Source organism: Sciurus vulgaris (genome assembly GCF_902686455.1).
Source record: "Sciurus vulgaris genome assembly, chromosome: 3".
Lineage (NCBI taxonomy): Eukaryota > Metazoa > Chordata > Mammalia > Rodentia > Sciuridae > Sciurus > Sciurus vulgaris.
Window position 1 is genome coordinate 157,302,031 of NC_136463.1, and position 23,618 is coordinate 157,325,648.

At 35.1% G+C, this 23,618-nt stretch overlaps 1 protein-coding gene and 1 long non-coding RNA gene across 4 annotated transcripts in view; one reads left to right on the top strand and one right to left on the bottom strand.

The window, feature by feature from the left end:
- PARD3B (par-3 family cell polarity regulator beta) overlaps nt 1-23,618 on the top strand; it is a 1,072,202-nt gene that overhangs the window by 152,766 nt on the left and 895,818 nt on the right. The window lies entirely within an intron of this gene.
- LOC306655923 overlaps nt 1-23,618 on the bottom strand; it is a 341,597-nt gene that overhangs the window by 134,175 nt on the left and 183,804 nt on the right. The gene's annotated exons all lie outside the window — the stretch shown is intronic.

Consider the following 23,618-nt stretch of genomic DNA (forward strand, 5'->3'; position numbering starts at 1 on the left):
TTATATTTGTAAACATGTTTTTCTGCAGTCTTGGGTTGTGTGTGTGTACACATTTGTGTGTTTTGAGCTGACTGAAATATGAAAACGTGTGTGTGTGTGTGTGTGTGTGTGTGTGTGTGTGTATGATTAATTGAACTCAGGTAAACTTACATTTTTCTTTTTCTGCAAGGTATTTTCTGACTATTCAAATTTATGTTAATCTTTGCAGACATTGTATGCATTTATTTTTCATATTTTTGTTGGAACTCATACTTAGTTTGCTTTGCATGGTAATCACCCATGTTCCAAGGAATTTATCTCCCTAAGTAGAGTGTCAGCAGGCAGAGGTCAGGGACAGGGAAACTTTTATTTCTTTTGTGTTTCTTGTGTTAATAGTGACCAGTGCAGCATCTTATACAAGTTTGACTCTTCGGGAACGCTTATTGAATTAATGTAGCTCTCTCCAGTTGACTCTTACTAGATAATTTTGATGTATACTTCTTGTTTATTTACTTGGTCTCAGTAAAGAAAAAATGCATCATTTACCCTCAGGTTGCCAGCCGGGGGCTGTCACGTGTTTTCCCTTTCTGCTTCTTCCCCAGGATCACCCTTTTCCTTTGACATATTCTAGGTCTCTAGGTTTTTTATTAATGAAGACTGTTCCTGTCTGGGACCTCACTAATCTCTGCATATTAAAATGAAAAGTTGAAAATTTTAAGAACGGACAGAAGAAAATGTGTCCCCCCAACCTTTTTCAAGTCTATATTACAGGAAGGATGATTCCATGAAGAGCACCCAGAGAAATCATTTGTCCAACAGACTCTTCCATCTGGAGCATCCTTTTAACCATCTTGGCAAAGCTCTTTGAACCATAATCCATTTACTAGACATTGAAACAGATTTATTACATGTAATCTCGCTTAATGAGACTCTACCAACATTACTAAATAAGGTGACACAGTAAGAAAATCAGTTAAAATCCTAGTACAGGATTCATATGATTTGGATACAACTTTAGCCATTTCCATTTTAAGGCACTTTTAATGCTTCTCCATGTAACCTAACTGGTATTTGTCTGCAAGGTGTTGAGAATTTACACTTTTGATGCTGCCAGAAAAAAAAAAAAATGCTACCATTTCTTTTTAAAAAACTGTAAGTGAAAGGGCATTGTTTGCTTTCTTGCTTGCTGCTTTTCTTCTTTTTTTTTTTCACATTTACTCTGCAATGTTAAAATTTCCTTGGGATCTATACATCTAGTATGCAAAGAAGACTCCACCAAACCTATTTAAACTTTTTTGGTTATTGTTGGATTAGTTTAAGCAATAATTATAAATAATGCTTTGCAATATCTGGTGACATATCAAGCTTGCCCAAGATCCTTTGAGGTGGTATTGACCTTAGATTAAAAAAAAAAAAAAAAAAAAAAAAAGTTCAGCTATTTGCAAAATGGCTACCTAATATTCTCTTTTATTTACAATATGAATAGAGAGCAAGCAGGAAGATTCTTAGGTAGATACACAGGATCATTGAGTGAAAACTGAAATACTTTCATTCCTGAGAAAGACTCACTACAGGTTAGTAATGACAGTAAGGAACTGTTGGTTTCCCAGCTGTAAAGGATGGAACAGAGAAAACAAACTTGTAATTAGAAAGCAGTGTAGGCTGAGGTCACATAGTGTATGAAAAACATATCCAGTGCACTTCAGTAAAGGCAAAAAAAAAAAAAAAAAAGAGGTTAAATGATAATCTACATAAAATTAGAGAATGATCTTATATAGTTGTCAGTTTTCTAAAAAATAAAATTCAAAATATTTGGCCTGAAGCAATTTGCTTTGATCTTACCTATTTTATTTCTTTGGCCAGCATAATGCTTGGTGCACAAATACTGTCTCTTTGGGGGTTTGTGTTGTTTTTAACATGCTTTCCCATTAGGCTCCCTCCCAGAGGAAACCAAGTTTTCACCCTGTTACACTATTTCATTATCCTATATTTTGTCAAAATATTATTAAAACAGCATTGGAATTTTGCATCTTATGACAACTACTATTCATATAAAACGTGCTAAAACTTAGTAATTATTTAGTTATAAGTTATTCTCAAGATTCTTCAGTTTTATGCATCAGTCTGTTGATTCAAATTCTTAGTGGTAAATATCTAAGAATTACAGCATTACCTTCCTGTCTCTTCTCTAACTGCCAAATCAACTGACTTGGTTCACCAAATAACAACAGTGGCACAAGATGCCACTTAGTCATATTATGGTAGTGTTATTACTGCATTTTCCTGCTAAGATTTTATTTTGATTCCCAGGTGTGAAGGTTATGAAAGCACACAGAGGAAGTTTGAATAGTGTTTCAGAAATAAATATCTTTGACATTTACATATTCTGTTTTACTTTAGAGCCACCCTGCAGCAGGAACCATTATTATCCCTATTTTTAATTTCTGGAACAGCCTCAAAAATTATAACTTACCCAAGATCACACAGGTAGTGAGTGACAGAAAAAGACTCTAGGACCCCAAATTACAATTTTCATACTCTATTTTTTTCTTCCATTATGTGCCAAATAGTGTGTTGGACATTTATCTCAATAACTTCTATTGAGTAAGGTTAATCAACTATAAATTAGCATAAAGTTTTCTCTTACACCATCACCACTGTTGCTTTAAAAAAAAAAAAAAGGTGGTTGATAGACCCAACTGTGGGGTATAACAAAATTAATTCAGAACTAGTATGTGATACATATTTAATTCAATTAGACTCTGCCTACAGCTTGCATCTCATTATATAGTACACTAATATGGGAAGATGTCTCTATCTCTGACTAAGCTTTGTCTGTCATCAAGGTTGTGTTTGGAGAGATGCTAGTGGCTCTTGTGGGCTCCATTTAGGGGAGCTTGATCCCTGAATCATGTGTGATATCTGGTTCCCAAATATTGCAATTTCAATTCATCTATTGCCTCATATATACTTGGGCAAGTGTGTACATCTCTTTTAACTTGCATTTCTCTGTATGTAAAACGGATATAATGTTAGTTCTCATAAGGTTAGCAGAGAAAGCTGAATAGGTAAAATCTATAAAGTTTAAGTATAGTATTATGTATGCTTAATGTTGGCTGTTTTCTTAGTAATATTATGGTAGTATTATTACTGCAATTTTTAACTATGTGTTTTGATTTAAGCATTAACTCTTTCCATATTAAAAGATCAAATAAACTATTTTACTATACCTCTTAACAGTTTTCAACAAACCTGTCTAAATTTGTTTAGAAGTTACTTAATTGTTAAAAAATAATTTTATAAGAAGGTACTTGATTACTATGACAGACCATTTGGATCAGTGTATTATTAATATTTGAGAAATGAAAGTGTCATTTTCATTTGAGTTAAAATGAGGATCCTTTTACCGGGACATACTGTTTGGTAAGGCAAGTGGCATTCCAGGATCTAATATGGTTTTAAAATAGAGACTGGCTTGTACTATGAACGAACCACTGACCTAAAACCAGACTTTCCATTCCCAAGCCCAGGTTGCTTTCCGAGCACACTCTGTTGCCCTCTAGTGGAGGCCAGTTACCTAGGCACCAGCTCATCGGAGACACTTTCTGAACATGACTAGTTCTTTCTTTCTACTTCATCTGAAAATGTTATTATATTTTTAATATAACTTACAGAATTAGACATGGACAGTAAAAATAGAGTTTTCATAACTTTACCTATGAATTGTGAATTTTCTAAGAAAGGCTAAAGAAAAATTTTTGCATTTATACAGCTTTTTAAGAAATTCTGTTGACTGGTTGAAAGGTTAATAGCTGGTTGTGATGAAGTGTGTAAATTTTTCAGTGTGTAGTTGGACAATTAATGATGTATATTGTGCTTTTCTGGGAAAGGGGATGCTAAGTTGGACTACATTTTTTAAAAGTCCTGAATTATATAATTTCTGAGCCCTCATATTTTTAGTAAAACTTATATCTTAATGTAGAGCACTCATTTTAAAGCCATATATTTTAAAAACAAATCAGGATATGGCAATTTTTGTTTTTTTTGTTTCTTTCCCACTAAGATTCTACTTTGGTTTCCAGGTGTGGATGTTAGAAAGCACTTGGAGGAAGTTTGGATTGTGTTTCAGAAATAAAAATGCAGAAGCCCCCAAAGAGTGAAAGGATTTCCTTGGCCAAGAAATACTTTTGCAAACTTTTTAGGATTATTCTCTATCCATAAAATTATAGACCCCCCAAAGACTTCAGTAATTCTATGACCTAAACTCCTCATCTTCCAAATGTGGAAATACACGGGTCAGGAAGACTTCATTGGACTCCATGTCTATTGCTGATTTCTTTCCACACCCATTTCTGCATTTCCTCTGCAGGATCCTGATACCATCTCACGTAGAGCATAACCACTGAACTTTAAGTTAACTTCCTCTACTGGACTTCCTGAGATGTTTTTGTTTTTGTCGGTGGGAACACCTCTCCTAGTCTTTCACCTTTGAACTCATAGTTATTTTAAAAAAAATTTAGTTAGTTAATAAAACCAATTCACTCTTCCATTTATCCTATTCTCTCATGTCTGTTCCCCTCTTTGCATTTACACAGCTACCAAATTAAAATTTATAAAATTTCAGGCCAGGGTTACCATAGTTGAAAAGGAAGCGGTCTTCTGTTACTCTGCTTCTTGTCCCTTAGCTCTTCTATGCCATGAATGTAACACAGTTATTAAACACTTGGATTCTGGACAGGTAAAGTCCATTCATTTCTCTGCTCTGTTGCTTGTAAGATTTTGGGCAACCTAATTAAACTCTTTGCCCCTTGGTTTCCTCATACAGGCAATTGGAACTAAAAAAAGAGCAGCAGTTTTACAAGTTAATATATGTAAAAATCAATGATTGTTAGGTGCTATTATAATTATCATACCACTATTAGTAAGATAGAGTACATTTACATTATTCCAAGAATTTTGCTTAAATCATATTTCTTCTAGTGTATACAATTGACCCTTTGTATCCATGGGTTCAACATCTGTGGATTGAAACCACATTAGGATCAAAAATACTCAGAAAAAATAAATTGCAGAAAGTTCCAGAAAGCAAGACTTGAATTTGCCATTCACCAAGCACTGCACTCAGTACATGCAAATGAAGTGATATGTAGGCATACCTTGCAGGTGCCCCACCACTTCACAGGTCCTCTGTCTGTCTGCACTCGTTTGACAATTGCATGCCGTAAGTCTTGTTCATGTACTATGTAGTTAGGACTAAAATTTCGTGTTTGTACCAAACATGTGCAGGCTTTCTACCTTGTAATTATTTCCCCAAAATACATTATGACAACTACTTACTTAACACATTGTATTAGATATTACAAGTAATCTATCAGAAATTTAAAGTTTATGGAAAAAGGTGCATAGGTACAGTACATAAGGTATTTGACCATCTACTGATTTCGGTATCTGATGGGGATCTTGGATCTAATCCATTGTGCCAAAGGATGACTGTACTTGGTGAAGGCTGAACCTCGTAGCTTTGTATTCCTCCAGAGGTCTCAGGATGCTTTAAACCATCTCGATCTTCTTAAGCTTCAGTGATGATGAAACCACCATGCTATTTTCTTACATACCATGCCTTCATTGTTTCATAGTTTTTTTCTACCTTCAAGTTACATTTGTCTAATGTGTCTTTGTTCCCATCCTCTCCTATCTAGGATTTGGTTCATCTCCTATTATAAATTTCAGCTCCATGAGAGTCTTGGCTATATCCACTGCTGTTTCTGGTGTCTGTAGCAATGCCTGGCACTTCCTAGAGTTAGTGAATGAATGAAGGTATATTCTGAGGTCTTCAGTAACCTATTCAACCACAAACTTCAGTTTTCCCATAGGTGAAATGAAAGTGATAAATGATACATTTCTCACAGGGCCATTGGCGAGGTTGATAAGTTGTACATGAAAATACAATGGAAATGACAAAGCACTAAATTCATGTAAATAATGTATTTATTCCTGCTGATCAATTCCTTCCTATTGATCTCTGAGATCCAGGTCAGATTGTATTTTTTTTCCCTAGTCAATGTTTGCAGATCACCCCAATCCTAAGTGAATTCTTTGTAATTTTGTAGAAATGATTAAGTGGCCTCTCTTTTTCTTCTACTGTGAGCTGTTTACATTTGTCACTTACCATGTTGAAATTCTTTTGAATAATCTGTTTATGCTTAAGCTTCTTAAGCCTTAGTTTTGTCTCCAAATGACTTGTACATACTTTTAGGACTGGGATGGCTATTTAAAATATTTAACACCTAGACTCCTTACCTGTAGTTTGGCATTTAATAAAGAGGTTTGATTTTAGTCATTGGTAGAGTTTAGACTAGCATCCAATATTTCTAATTGTCTACCTTTTTCATCCACCAAACTATGTTGTCTCTTTTAAATATTTCATTAGGAGGCAGTTTGGGGGCATGTTTCAACCCCAGAGGAGCACTTTAGAATCAATGCCTTTGAGAGCTTACCATGGCAAAGACAAATGGTGCTGGGAGATAGTAACTCAAACTAAAGTAATCCTGACGATGGCCATGTCAACCATGTTCTCTCTCTGGTGTCTTCTGCCATTTAGTCGGTGGGCAACTTTAATGTGTGTGCATGTATTTGTGTATGTATGGGTGAAAAATCAAGGGAGAATCTGCACCAGTGTGGGGGGCTGTATACTTGCACTGACCGATTGTTGGCTGTGCATGTCTGTGATGCAAAAATTTCATCAGAGGTCAGAAAGAAAAGAAATGCTCTAGCTTGATAATGCTATTATTTAGTTGGGCATTTTAGTATAGTAAAGAGTAAGACATAAGAAAATGTTTGATCTATGTATAAAATTTCAAGTTTTGAGGAAAAAACAATAAAAATTTAGAATAAAATAGTGTTTTACTTAAAGCTAAAAATATAATTTTAAAAAAATCAATGAACACTTTCACCTTTATAGCATGCCTTAGTCATGTGTTATATTACTAGACCCAGTTCTGCAAATTTTCTCTCACATTAGCTTTTTTTTTTTTTTTTTCTTTTTTTAAAGCTATTTGTATGGTTATATCTAAGCCCAAGAACATGTGACAATTATTCTTTTTAAACATATTTAGTTTTTATGTAAGTTGCAAATTACAAACTCACTATAATACTTGAAATTGCACCAAATAGAAAGCTACTTGATTTATAAAACATTGTCTTCAAAAAAACAAATGCCTATGAGTGCTAGCTGGTCACTCATCACCAGTACCTAAGCTTGTGTTGATTTAATCAGATTACATCCACAGATGTCCAGTTGAACTCAGCATCACAACAGCAAGATTGTAGTGTTACCTGGCAGAGTACAGGGCTTTGGCAGTTTATTTTTATTATGCTAGCATCTCCACCTCAGATTCTTATTTGTAAACATCAGCTACCCTCCCCATTCACCACACTGAATTAGGATGAGCATCAAATGAGATCGAGTATGTGGAAACACTAGGAACTGTATTGTGCCAAACAAGTAGATCACTTCTTCCCTCTTGCTCAGCAATCTCGAGGCACTTAAGCAAACATGTCTGTGTACTCCAGGAGGGGACTGACCATGGTGTGAGAGCAGTAAGCCAGGCAGAGGACTATGAGAGAGGTGACTGGATATGTCAAGAGGATATACTTCCTTAACTTCCAGAGAGCTGCTCTAGGAAGAGCATAGGAAGAGGTCGACCCCTGAAAGAGGAGATTCGAATACAACCTTAGGAATTAAATGTGGTTGGGAAGAAAGATCTCAGAGCTGCCACGTAGAGGAGCAATGAGGGCATAAGCCATGGTATAAGGACAGTTGCCCAGAGTTCCCCAAGCTTCTGGAACCTTGATGACATCTGTGTGTGTGTGTGTGTGTGTGTGTGTGCGTGCGTGCATGCACACTCACTATCTACTTCTTTTTACGTTTGTATTAGTGCATTATAGTTACACATCATAGTGGAGTTCAGCTTGATGCATTCATACATGCCTGTAGTATAATTTGCTCCATTTCAATCCACAGTATTTCTCCTTTACCTCCTTTCCTCCCTTCCCCTAATTCCCTTCCTCTACCCTATTGTAATATTCCTTTTATAAATTAGTCGATTTTTAAAAGTTGATGCGTTATATGTAAAAGTGGAATTCATTGTCGAACAGTCAACATGCACGTAACATAATGTGGTCCATCACATCCTGCAGTTCTTCCTCTTTTCCACCCCCTCCCACCACCTCAATTCTCTTCTACTCTACTGTTCTTCCTTCTGTTTTCATGGGATCCTGTGCCCTTGTTTTAAGTTCATCGTTTCTCTCAAGCTTCTGCATATGAGAGAAAACGTTCTACCCTTTACTTCCTGGCTCTGACTTACTTCACTTAGCATGATGCTCTCTAGTTTCATCCATTTTTACCAGCAAATGATGTAGTTTTTCTTTTTTTCTATTGGCTGAATAAAACTCTATTGAATATATATACTACATTTTCTATATTCATTTGTTGATGGGTTTGTGGGCTGGTTTAATAACTTAAGCCATTGTGAATAAATATCGATGTGGCTGGGTCATCACACTACAATACTACACTGAGTTTTTTTTGTTTGTTTGTTTTTAATAAATATGGAGAAGTAGAATGTGGAATAACTGGGTCATGTGTGTTTCCATTCCTAGTCTTTTTAAAATTATTTTTTAATTAAAAATCATAAATTTACATAGGGCAATATTGTTTGATTCATTGTTATTTGTTTCCCTTCCCCCCCCACCCCTTCCACCCCTCTTTTCCCTCCATACAGTCCTTCCTTCCTCCATTCTTACCACCCTCCTTATCCCTAACCCTAAACCTAACCCTAACCCTAACGCTAACCCCTCCTACCCCCCATTATATGTCCTCATCCGCTTATCAGCGAGATCATTTGTCCTTTCGTTTTTTGAGATTGGCTTATCTCACTTAGCATGATATTCTCCAATTTCATCCATTTGCCTGCAAATGCCATAATTTTATCATTCTTCATGGTGGAGTAATATTCCATTATATATATATGCCACAGTTTCTTTATCCATTCATCAACTGAAGGGCATCTAGGTTGGTTCCACAATCTGGCTATGGTGAATTGAGCAGCTATGAACATTGATGTGGCTGTATCTCTGTAGTATGCTGATTTTAAGTCCTTTGGGTATAGGCCAAGGAGTGGGTCAAATGGTGGTTCCATTCCAAGCTTTCTGAGTAATCTCCATACTGCTTTCCAGAGTGGCTGCACTAATTTGCAACCCCACCAGCAATGTATGAGTGTGCTGGGAAAACTGGAAATCCATATGCAACAGAATGAAACTAAATCCCTATCTCTCACCCTGCACAAAACTCAACTCAAAATGGATCAAGGACCTCGGAATCAGACCAGAGACCCTGGTCCAAATCATCAACATGTCGATTTAGGATCAGACTTCCTTAACAGGACTCCCATAGCACAAGAAATAAAAGCAAGAATCAACAACTGGGATAGATTCAAACTAAAAAGCTTTCTCTCAGCAAAGGAAACTATCGGTAATGTGAAGAGAGAGCCTACAGAGTGGGAGAATATCTTTGCCACTCATACTTCAAATAGAGCGCTAATTTCCAGAATCTATAAAGAACTCAAAAAACTCTACACCAAGAATACAAACAATCCAATCGACAAATGGGCTAAGGAAATGGACACTTCACCGAAGAAGATCTACAAGCAATCAACAGATATATGAAAAAATGTTCAACATCTCTAGTAATAAGAGAAATGCAAATCAAAACTACCCTAAGATTCCATCTCACCCCAATTAGAATGGCGATTATCAAGAACACAAGCAACAATAGGTGTTGGCGAGGATGTGGGGAAAAAGGTGCACCCATTTCTAGTCTTTTGATGACTCTCCACTCCATACTTCTTTCTAAAGTGGTTATACTAATTTGCAGCTCCACCAGCAATGTATGAGTATATCTTTTCCCCCATATCCTTGCCAACTTTTATTATTATTTGTATTCTTCATGACTGTTACCCTGTCTAGAGTGAGATAAAACCTCAGTGTTGCTTTGACTTGCATTTCCTTGTTTGCTAAGACTGTTGAAGTCTTAAAAATATATTTATTGGCCATTTGTTTTTCTTTTGAGAAATGTCTGTTTAGTTTATATGTCCATCTTTTGATTGGGTTATTTGTGGGGTTTTTTATTTGTTTGTTTGGAGTTATTTTTGCCTTCATTATGTATTCTGAATATTAACCCCTTGTTGAAAGAATAGCAAGTAAAGCTTTCTCCCATTCAGTAGGCTCATTTTCCTCCTGTACAGAAGCTTTTTAGTTTGAAGCCATCTACTTTATTGGTTCTTGGTTTTTAGTTTTTGAGTTTTGAGTATCTAATTAAGGAAGTCAGTTCCTGCACCAATACATTGAAATGTTCCCCTATGTTTTCTTCTAGCAGTTATCTTGTTTCTGGTCTAATACCTGAGTTTTTAATCCATTTGATTGGAGTACAGGGTGAGATATAGGGATGTAGTAGTTTAATTCTTCAGCATGTGGATATTCAGTTTTTCCGGCACCATTTGTTAGTCTTTTTAGTGTATGTTTTTGGCATCTTTGTCAAGGATAAGATGGCTATATCTAATTGGATTTGTCTCTGTGTCTTCTATTCTGTTCCATTCATCTTTGGCACTGTTTTTTTTTTTTTTTTTTTTTTTTTTTTCCAGTACTGGGGATCAAACTCAGGGCCTTGTGCTTGTGAAGCAAGCACTCTACCAGCTGAACTATCTCCCCAGCCCTTTGGGTCTGTTTTTATGCCAATACCATGCTGTTTTTGTTACCATAGCTCTGTAGTATAATTTGACATCAGGTATTGTGATGCTCCCAGCATTTTTCTTTTTGCTTACTATTATTTTGACTATTCTGGGTCTTATATTCTTCCATATGAATTTTAGGACTGTTTTTTTTCTAGTTCTGTGAAGATTGTCATTAATATTTTTGTGGGGATCATATTGAATCAGTAGATTACTTTGGGTAATATGGCCATTCAGATAATATTCTGGTTATACAAGAACATGGGAGATCTTTCTGTCTTCTTTGATTTCCTTTATAATGTTGCAATAAGTTCCTTCTATCCCTAGTTTCTTCAGTATTTTTCATATGAATGGATGCTGAATGTTATTGAAGGATTTTTCTACATCACGTGAATTTGGGCCTCAGACCAGAGAGAAGACAGATTATTGGGACTTGAAGACAAAATATCTAATCTTGAAAAAGTCAGCAATAAAGATGATGAAACTTTGATTAAAATATTCAAGAAATCAGGGATAACATCAAGAAACCAAATCTAAGAATCATTGGCTTTAGCAGTTACCAAGATACAAACCAAAGGAATGAATGATATTTTCAGTGAAATAATATCAGAAAAATTTCCAAACCTTAAGAACAATATTACAATTCAAATATGAGACCCCATTTAGAACTCCAAATATCAAAAATGATCCTAAGATACATTATAATTAAAATGTCTAATATATGGGACATGAATGGAATTTTTAAATCTGAAAGAGGAAAATGTCAGGTCATATTTAGAGGTAAGTCAACTGGACTTTCCTCTGATTTTTACATCTTCTTAATGATTAATGATAGGTTTTATGAAATGGGGAGTAGAGAGGATGGAGGGGGACACCTCTGTCAAAAGAGAGGAGAGAGCTCATGAAATAAGGGAGGAAGTTATGAAACAAAAGAACTCAATTCCTGATCCCATGATTTAAGGGGGCAAAGAGGCCAAAACAGACCAACGAGAAGGGTACTGCTAAATACTGACAAATAACACCAGCAGCTTCAAAATAAGAAACAATTTAGTTTCTTGATAATTGCACAGAGAGAGATGAGCTATTGAACAATTTCATGGTAGTAACTGTCCTGACTTTTAATATTCCACCATGCTGGTTCTTCTATTTCCAGGAACTCAAATTCACTTTTTATTATTAATTAGCTGTACTGTGACTCAAGCTGACATTGTGGGCAGCTCTTGGAATCAAACTGGTGTTTATAACACTTCTATGAGGTACTTGTGCCAAATTCCATATAAATACCTTATATTTTTAGAGAAATTCTTAGTAAATATGAATATTCCACTTCATTATGGTTAGACTTTTAAATTGCAGCTTTTAAAAGTCCTGTAAGTATATAATTTTGTGTTTAAAAAGAAAGCATGCCTCCACTATCATATATCGAAGCTTCACTTAGAGAATTGTGGCATAATCGCTGAAGTTAATATTCATTGTTTTAATGTTTTAAGCTCTCTTTTTGGTTTTCCTCCTTTGATGTTATGAATCTGTTTTGAAAGATCAAGTGACATTTCCTTGGCAATAAAGAAGAGAGCCTCATGCAGACTTTAATCAGAGGGATAATATAGCATAGAAGCATGCTCAGATACAATCTCTACTAATATCAATCCCAAATATGTTACAATTAAAACACTTTTATACAGTACTCAAGTATAAACAGACCAGAAAAAAATATGACTAGAGATGATTCTAATAGCTAACAATCTGAAATATGCACACATGCACATACAGAGTTGAAGAATCCCATAGTTGATAAAGAGTTTGAATATGATTTTTTGGACTGATAACTTAATGTGGCCACTGTTCAGAAAGAACCTAATATGGTGGTGTGATGAGATGTCCTGAATAATTCACATTTTAAGTGGAAGTTTTGCAAAGCTCTTGGTTAGCTTATTTAAAAATGATACTATGTAATGTTAAGACAGAAAACTGGGAATGTACTTGAAAAGGTTCACAAGAAAGGAGCTCATTGTCCTCAAATATTTGGTTGGTAACAGAAAAGAAGACGTAAATACACTCATTACTGCTCCAAGCAGTTGGGCCAATGAAGTTTCCAAGAAGAGTAATTCAGCTCAGTATAATGATCAGCTCCTCAGTGAAGCCCATGCTGTTTCATAAAGCATGAACTCTTAGAAGAGTTGAGTAAACATTTGCCAGGAATTCCTCATTTAGGTTTGCAGTTGGATTAGAGAACTGTTAGCCTCTGAGGCATACATTCATTGCAATCTAGAAATAGAAATTTAATACAGCCTACATGGCTGGTGGGTGTACAGTTTTCCTTGCTTAGCATTCATCCTCTTCTTCCTCCTTCCTATAACTCCCATTTTGTTTGGATAGTCCTCCCTTCCACATGCTGCCCCTGTGGTTTAGTCCATATTCTTACCCACCTGCAGGGGTTCCTCTGTGTGGTCCTCCATCTGTGATCCAGCAATTTGATAGCTGCCATGTGGTGCAGCTCCCACTGAAGCTACTCCAGGAGAGATTTGCTGAGGCCTCTGGAAGAGATCTTTTCTTCATCTTGTGGGAGGGATTGCCTCTGATTTTGTTTTTTTAATTTAATTTTTTTTTTTTTTAAACTTAGATTCACTGCAGCCACCTCCCTTTCAGTGTGAGGGGGAAACCATCTCAGGAACATAGTGTCAGAGCCATTGCACTTAGCTGACTCTTGGGTTCATCTTAACTTGGAATCTCCAGTTACATGAGCTATGCATTTCCTTACATCGAAAGCTGTTTGGAATTGCATTTTTCTGTGACTTCCAGATTGAAGTTTCCTAATTGCTACCCACTGTGATAGGAGTTAGACTCCACTTTTCTGGCTCCTCTTTATTTCCACTTGATGAGGTTATATTTATTTTTTGCCTCTTTTAGTGCTGTACACTATTAATTCAAAAAGTTCACTGATTTTGTTCACCATATAACTTAACTCCATCCTTGCAGAAGTTTGTGCACTGTTAGTGAAATTAAGCCCATTAAAATATATATTGCAGTTGTTTGGTTTGTCTGACTTACACTTAGTGGCAAGATTAATTTGGAATTTTTCCATTTGGTGAGAATTATCTTTTTATTTTAAATTCTGCATGATTGTTTATTTTTTCCTGACAGAAATCATACTATTTAACTAGTAAATTTATGTTTGTCATAAGCTCTCATTATGTTACTCATCATGTTCTTTCAAAAATTATGTATTGACAGCTAATATTCTTGGAACAGGAGGATTAGAAAGAGTTCTCTCTTTAGTCTTTGAAGATACTTAAAACACAAGTTATTAAGTCAATGTGTGGTCTGACAGCGACTGTTTTTCCCATGGATTTTTTTTTTAAATCTGATTTTTCTAATTTTGATTTTAACAACATGGAAGAAACATTTGGGGCTAACCTCAAAATCTTGAGATTTGTCTTTAACTAGATACAATCTTACTTACGTCATAAAACTGAAGACTTTTAAAAAATAAAACAAATTTAAAAAACAAAAACAGATCTGTTTTCCAGAACTCTAAGTACAGTATTATAATCCATTAAATCATTCTTCAATGGCATGAGATGGTAGCCTGATTAATATTCCAGCTTCTTTTTAGCAGTGGACAAGGTTTGTAATTGTCAGAGTTTCCCAGGATCATCTTGATAAAGATGGAGCCCTTGGATTGACATATGGTTTTTCTTCTCCTACCCTTTTCATACCCAAGTTATGAAGAAGTTTCCTGGTGTTCCTGCCATAGCAAGGGAATTCTAGGAAGGCCTGCACCCCAGGTGGGGCAGATTGGGGATTTTTTCCTCTTTACTGAGGAAGTAAGAAAACTTACATTTTGGAAATTGGAAACATTTTCTGTGACACAGTCAATGAATTTCACATTCAAGTAATGTAAAGACAGTGATCCTTTGCTTTGTAACATTTAAGTCATAATCATTCTTTTCTGAAGCAGCTAGACAACTATTAAAATCAGTTCTTTGAACTAGCTGCAGAACTTACTCTTCTCTAATGAGACAGAGTATTTTGGTGTATTTAGGAAGATTGGAGGTTAAGTGAATAAGATTGGAAGGATTTCTAAAAACACTGCTGGAGGTGGTGGGATGAATGTGACTAGTTAGAAAAATAAGTAATTTGCAGATTCAGTGTGATGATGCGTTAAAAAAAAGTGCTGTGGTGAACGTCAAAATATGAAAAGCAACACGATAATATGCATAAGAAAGTGATAGAAAAATCATAAAATAGTATTGACATTTCCTTAGGGAGACCTAATGTCAAAGGCATAAACACTCAAACTATTTAGATGTCTCCTTCCCAAATGGAAATTTCTATTTAAGGATGTTAAGTATTTAACTGCAATGATTGAACATAATGGATGAAATACTTTGCACTTACCAGAGACTTCAATCTGAGATGAATCTTGAACTCATATATAATGCATCAAAATATGGAATGCAACTTCTGGTTGGCCAGGTTAATTTTAAACCTTAGTGTCTATTTTTCACACACACACACACACACACACACACACACACACACACAGAGAGAGAGAGAGAACATTTGTTAAGGTGGTCTATGCCAAGAAAATCTAGATTGAAAATTTGTGTATTTCTTGCTACCTTAACGTTTGAAATTAATATGCAAATAAAAGTAGAATATTAAAATTCTAAAGTATTTTTCTTTAAATCTTTACTGTTTGTTGGAAGACAGAAACTGAAAATGAATATCACATTTATTGAAATGAATACTTAGAGAAGTCTGTTTCCTGGTAACTTAATTCAACATATTACTTTGATTTTTTTAAAAGTAAATATTTTCCCCCTTAAATTGAAAAATGTTTCTTACACTCAACTATGTTATCTGATGGCATTATGTCCCCAACATGATAATTTGAGATCTAGAAGTTTTCTTCTTTATTTATTATCTCATTGAAAAATGTAAGTTTTGTATAGTGAATATAATTATGGCTGAAATACTCTGAGCACTGTTTTGACAGTAGTATACTTTGTATGAAATAAATAGAACATAGATTTTTAAAAATTTGTTAGTGTCTCCAAATAAAGAGAGAAACACAGCTCTGGATTGAATTTTTGACACACAATCTTTTATTATGACATCTAGCTGATTAATACTTCACCCAAATCATAGTTTTAAAACATCTGCTCTTACTGTCCGTTAGATCTGGAGCTCAGGCATGCATGAAATGGGCACTGCTTGGTGTTCCTCCTGGTTCATCTTGGGGCCAGTGTCTTGGTTACAGTGTTTAAAGTGTAATTCAAATTCTTTAAGAATTCATTGAAGGCAGGAGAGTTTTTATACATGACTTTGTTGTATTTGAACACAGATAGCATTAAAGAATATAAGAATAAAAGTGGCCATGTAGTATTTTTACAAGAGGCACATTTGCAGGGTTTTCTTTGTCTTAAAATCATTTAAAATCATTGCACTGTGAAAATATTAATACTTGTTAAATGTCAAAAATTTTAAATGCAAAGATAAATACTAAATCATCTATAATCATATGCACAGGTAATCATTGAAAGTTGGGCATATAAATTTCCTTCATGTTATGTATTAAATCTTTATATGCCTTCAGTAACATACTTTTCCATAATTAACATGATTTTACTATGTGTTTATTGTTTGAAAGGTGATTTTTAATGTCCACATTGTGGTTTGTCCCTGTTTGGATTTTTTTTTCCCATGCTGAGGATTGAAACCAGGGCCTCATGCGTGCACTGAACCACATCTCCAGCCCTATTTGGGGACTTTTAGTATCTATACTTTCTCTTTGAAAGTTTCTTTATAATTCTGATCAATAATTAGTCTAGTCACTGCAATTAAAATTTAAAAGTGAGGTATATTTAGTATAAAATCTTGTAGTACTTTAGGAAAATGACTTTCAACTCTGTCAATACAACATAGAATTCCTGTCTAGAAAGCAAATTAAATGGCCACAATAGTACAGCTTTCTGGACTGGTTGTGGATCTAAATAGCTGCTTATTGGTTCTGATCTCTGTTCTGGTGTTCAGAAGAAACAAATTACATTTGTTTTATAAGAGGTCATTGATAATTTAATAGTTATTATTTGCTTTTAAAACATTTGTCTTAAAATACATATGTGAAAAGCTTAAAGGCAAATCTAATTTTTAAAAAAATCTGAAAATCTATTTTATGTTGTGTTATTTGTTGTGGATTTAACTGTTTTCCAGTATTTTATAAATGCCATAGACTTTCTCTTACCAACTGAAAAGAAAGGTATTTTGGGAGGTTTTTAAACATGAAAATTGTTGTGGAACTAAGAAGATAGTAATTAGAATGCTGTCTGTGCTTCTCATTAGAGCTTGTGACCTTATTGAGAATTCCGAGTTCAAGGCTAAAAGAATTACTTGTATTATTTCATTAAATATTTGGGGTTGCTCAGTGGGAAAAACCTGTTACTCCCCTTTCAAAAAGATGAAGAAACTAAGGCTTAGGAGACAGAATTGAGTAACATTTTCCACTGTCACAGAGGCAGTATGTGACTGACCTAGGAATCAAATTCAGCTGTCCTCCAAACCCAGAGTTCTTAACTTCAGTGCGTGTTTCCATCCTCATGGTGCGCTTTGGGAACTCTCCTCTTTGGAAACTCTCCGCACTAGCTCATGTTCAAGGTGTTTGTGCCGCAAAGCTGTGTCCTTATGTGGTTTATGTATAAAGAAATAGGTGCCTCTTGTTAAAGAGATGGGAGGGGGTGAGGCTGGGCTGGGGAATCGAAGCAGTGACAACTAATTTATTTCTGTTGCTTTATGCTCTTGTTAAAAAAAAAAAAAAGGTTGTGAATTTCTTTACTTTTATGAAATGTTTTAATTTTTGTAGAGTTGCCATGCATTATTCAAGATTATAAAATGATTTGAATTTCAGGAGCAGACAGATTTTCTGATGAGGATTTCAAGCTGTGTAATTATGAAAGCCATATAGGTTAAAAGTTCAGGACTCGTTAGCTTAATCATTAAAAAAAAACAATTTATGAGCATGGCATTTCATTTTAGGGGGTACAGTTAAAATATCGTTTATAAGTCACTCCTGAATTCCGCCTCATGTCCTGCCACATACTGAGAATGTTCACGACTGCATACCACATAGCTTATCCTATTTTAGTACATAATTTAAAAGGAAATTCATATTTTATGGTGGTAAATTGGGTGCTATAATGTGAGGTGCATTTCTAGTAATTTTTTAAACAGTTTTCTAGGCCTCTGAAAAATTCAAGGAAGTTAATGAATGAGTGCTAACTATAAAAAAAAAGATACCTTGAAACCTGTTACATGGTGTCAAAGTATACATTTAGGAAATGTAAAATTCCTTCAGATAAAGCATACATGTTTCAGAATAAAATATAAGGAAACAATGTGTTGGTATGCAGTTGCTCATAAAGGAGTGTTTCTTTTCATTGTGGTAAAGCCTACATAACATAAAATTTACCATCTTAGCCATTTATAAACCTAAAGTGTAGAGCATTAGGGACATTTGCATTGTTTTGCAACCATTACCACTATTCATCTCTAGAATTTTCATCATAAGAATATTTTTATTTTGAATAAAGAATGCAGATATCATTGAGAGTACATTTGGGTTCATAGAGAGACTTAGAACTTTCAAAGGTTTTGACTTTTCCATGTATGCAAAATTGTACTTTGAGGTGGTAGCTGTGGTTACTTCAGGCAGAACACATGACAGCCATGAACTCAATTGAAATCTCTGCCTAGCTTTTCAAATACTGTCAGAGTCACACATATTTTCTTTGGAATGCAAGAATATTGAAAGGAAAATGCATTCAAACAAAAACAATTCTTATAAAGAACCATTTGAGGTGGTGAGAGACACCATGATCATCATATAGTTAAAGATGGAAAATAAAATATAGAATTTATGAGATTTTTGACTGGCATGAAGATTTTAAAGCATATTATCTTGCTTTACTAATCAAGGTGATTGAGATGCACTTGCCTGTTAAGTAGAAGTTGCTCTTGGCTTTCAGTTATCAGAGATTTTACATTTATCTTCTTTTTTATTTGTATGCTACATAAACCCTTCCTTTTGAATCTGTGGGGGTCACTTCTTTTTTCTCTGAGAGTACTTCTGTTATATGTTCAGGATGGTTTTTTTCTTAATGCTTGGAGAATAACAAAAAAGAATTTTTTATTGGTTCATTTCATGCTTGGTAAGATTCCAACTGTCAAAACATTATAAAATCTTGAACCTAGAGGCACATTTCATCACTAGAGTACTAATTACTGCAGAGAACTGGAGCGAGTCATTATGTAGTAGTATTTATTAGCACTGCCCAATTTTAATGTGTTTTGGACCAGAGACACTTAAATAAAAGGTTAAGCTGTTCTGGCACAAAAGTGGGAGGAAAAACTGCACAGTGCATGCAACACTAACAAATGCAGAGCGGGGAGGGCGGAATCCATTACAAACTGGGCCCCAGCTTCTCTGTGACTCAGCACCTTGTTTTCAGTTATGAGTATGGCAGATCTAATTCTTGGCCTATGTTCATTTTGGTGAGTATAGGACACCTGTTATCTGCCAATTTTAAACCTAAAGTGTAGTGCATTAAGGACATTCACATTGTTTTGCAACCATCACTACTATTCATCTCTAGAATTTTTATCTCAAGAATATTTTATTTTGAATGAAGAATGCAGATATCATTGAGAGGACTTTTGGGTTCATAGATTTGGTGAAATGAGGGAAACACGAAAGATAAGTATCTGCCTCGTGGAGCCTATCTTCTCCTGGAAAAGAGACAAAAACAAAGTGACAGCAGTCATGGCAAGTAATGCATGGGAAGGGCCATGAAGACACACTTGGTGAAGGGTTAGACTGAGGGTGGGGAAAGACACAAAGTCTTCAAAGGAGACTCTTCTGAGGATGCGACACTTGAGAAGAGCTGCGAGTGAAGGTCACTTGAAATGTCACATTTAAACTTAAGCATAAAAATACCTCTCTCACACTTTAAATGCCTTAACTGTTTAAAAAAGTGTAAAGCAAACTAAAATAAGCTATTAAATAAGCAATGTAGTAACATTACATTTAATGAATGTTTATTAAATGTGTGTTATATACAAGGCACTGACTAGATAGTAGACCAGGGAAGAGGGCATGCCTCCACACTTGTGAAAAACACAATTCATTGTGCCTCACTGTGGTTTGTTGAGAGTAGGTGAGCCCAGCAGTTTAAACTAATATAGTATGTGGGAGATGGCAGGTACTTGTGTTTGGCCAGACACTAGCAGAGTGCATGATGAGCCAATATTCAGTTTTGTCTCTTCATGTTCCTTCCTCCCTCTTAACACTGTAAGGTCCTTCTGTGATGATCATATTTTTATTTCAGCCACTTAGTGCATAATGGATGTTCAGAAAAGTCTGTTTGTTTGGATCAATGGTGACTGAATGATGTCCAAAGGCAGGCCTTAATTTTTTTTTTTTTTTTTTTTAAGTAGTGTGATTTTGGAAAAAGAAGCTTGGATGTATTTAAAACAATGAACTTTATTTTATTCAAGATTAGGGAAAAGTCCATCAAGGTTTGAAAGAAAATAAGGGTCAACAGAGAAAAATAAGTTAGGATGCCAATGAGGAGATTCGATGCAGGATGACAGAAAGTTGGGTACATTGGGCATGTTCACCAGTCCAGGTAGGGATTGAGTTTGAAATATTTGGAGTGATACTTTTTCTTTACAGTTGGAAGAAAAATCATTGAGTTGAATAGGTGAAGAAAGATTTTGAGATGAAGAAAAATCTAGGTTGATGTCCTTAGTCAAGTTTTTTTTGTTGTTGCTATTACTGGGTTTCGAACTCAAGAGTGCTTAACCACTGAGCCACATCTCAGCCCTTTTGATTTTGGGTCTTGCTAAGTTGCCTAGGTCCTTGCTGTGTTGCTGAAACTGGCTTTGAACTTGTGATCCTCCTGTCTTAGCCTCTTAAATTGATGGAATTATAGGCATGTGCCACAAAACCCAGCTTAAGTCACAGTTTCAATGAAGAAAAAAGGGAGACCAACTGAAATAAAGATGAGATAAATAAAGGGGGGTTTGAAGCTGCTGGAGACAGATGAGTTCCAGAATTTGAAATTGTTTAGATTTCGGAGAGGTAATAGGTGCATATACCATAAACTAATATCCCACCTGTGGTCTGGGGTAGTATCCTGTAACCACAGAATTTTTTTTTCCCCTGCAAAACATATTTATACTTAAATATTTATATTTAAAAATGATAAATAACCTCCAGTTAGCATTGTTGGTGCCAAATTAACAAGAAGGAAAATGAATAAAAATGTAACTGGGTTTTCAGAGAACATTGGATACTAGAATAATGGATAAGGGATTGTGGTCCTGTGTAATCTGCACTGTTTTTGTTTGCAGGGATAATTGAGATGGATCAGAGTGGTTAACATTTGGGAGGGGAGCCCTTGGGGTAGCTGCTGTGACATCTGAAGTTGTCGAGTGTGTCCTCACTGAACTTCATCTGCATGCTTCTATGTACTCACGCAAACGCTCTGAAGCCCACCAACCTGAAAGGAGATGGGAAGTCTATGAAGTCTGGCTGGACTGCAAGCTTTTTGTTTGTTTATTTGTTATGGTGACAAGAATGTTTCTGTGGCATTGAGAAGCTTAAATTGTGAGGCCAGCGTATAGTTTAAGATCTGAGGGATAAGGAAAGTTTGAAGTTACTAAGGTTTTTTTAGGAGACTTTAGAAGAAACCTCTGTTAACAAGTTTTTGGTTTTAATTTATTTATATATAATTAATTGTCAGTGGACCTTTATTTTATTTTGCTTACCCGTGGTGCTGAGAAGTGAACCCAGTGTCTCACACATGCTAGGCAAGCACTCTACCACTGAGCTACCCACAGCCCCAGTTTTTGGTTTTATTATAATTCCTTATAAGGTTTTTTTCCTCCATAAATTAATACATTCATTAAGATTTTCTTGGTATTTTGTTTTTATCCCAAAGGCTAAGCCCTGTACCTAGACATAATTAGTAGATGGTAGATAACCAAAATAATTATGAAGTATTATACAGGAATAATTATAGTTCATTGTAAATTATTTTTTATGACTAAATAAAAGAATTACTACATTTGTGTAGATACACAAATGTATCTTTTGGATTATGTTTTCTAAACAAGATTGTAACAATTGGGGCTGGGGTTGTGGCTCAGTGATAGAGCACTTGCCGAGCATGTGTGAGGCACTGGGTTCAATCCTCAGCACCACATAAGAATAAATAAAATAAAGGATTGTAACAATTCATTTTTCAATATTGATGCAATTTAGCACATACAGAATATCTATATCATTGGAGATTTGTGTCAGTTGATCTCACATAATCTCAAGTGAACACAATATAAATGCTAAGTAATAAGCCCTTAATACTAAAATTTTTAAAAATATTATTGGAAAAAATTAAATAGTTTTGTGGATTTAATCTTTCAGGCTTTTAATTTCACCTTGAAAATATTTATTTTGAACATTGTGAAATTCCACCCAGAGGGAGTCAGTGACAGACCTTGGAGTAGAAGCTCCGGGAGCTAAGGGGGCAGTCTGAAAGATCAATGTTTTAGTTAGCTGTGTGTCACCATTACCAAAAGACTCAACAAGAACGACATAAAGAAGGGAAACTTTATTTGGTTTACAGTCTCAGAGGTCTGTTTATAGATGGCTGATTCCATGGCTCTGGGCCCAAGGTGAGGCAAGATAGAGCATCATGGCAGAAGGTTGTGATAGGAAGCAAAGAGAGTTCTGTTCACCTGGAACAAAATATAAACCTTAAAGTCACACTCCCAGTGACCTACCTCCTCTAGCCATACCCCAACTGCCTACAGTTACCACCTGGTTAATCTATATCAGTGGATAATAAGCGAATTCCATCACATCTCTCCTAATCTAATCATTTCACTTCTGGAAATTCTTACATTGTCTCACACTTGGGCTTTTGGGGGGCACCTAAATCTAGAACACAATAGGGACTTAGTCTGCTCAGCATTTCCCCAGTCAAAACTCTAGACCTAAGCTGGGCACAGTGGCACATGTTTATAATTCCAGCAATTTGGCAGACTGAGGCAGGAGAATCCCCAGTTCAAGGCCAGCCTCAGCAATAGCCTTTAGCAACTTAGTGAGACCCTGTCTCAAAAAATAAAAAGGAATGGATATGTACTCTGGGGTAAAACACCTCTGAGTTCAATCTCCAATACCAAAATAAAACAAAATAAAACCTCCAGATCTAGAAATGAAGATATAACTCAAGATTCAAGTTCCCCAAACTTTAAGGAATAGTCATCTTTATAACTGGAGAAATCTGTTTTTTACTAAGTAAAGAGAAAATGTTGCAATTATAGAGACAGATTTTTAAAATATGTATAACTGTATTTATTACACATGATTTGTGTTGTAGAATAATCAAATACCTTTCATATAAAAAGAATAACATATATAGCATACCACTTTGCTTTTGATGTTACAGATCATTCACTTAAACATTTAGGTCATTAGCTTTCAGAAATGATCTTCCATTATTAGATGGTAGGCACAGGTAAAGAAAGCTTAGACTTGGAAATTATTTTACTTGGAAATCTTATAATACTGAAATAATCTAATTGTATCACGTTGGCCTATTTAAAATTCCTTTAATAATTCTCAATATTCCAAAGAACTTTATAAATTAGTCACATTATGTCATTTAGTTCTTATTTTTCTTTATAGGGATTTACTTCCAAAGTCTAATATAAAATTATTCTCAGAAAATTGAACCAGAACAAGTTTATAAGTTAAAGTCTCTTTAAGGGTCATAGTACATCCCTTTATGT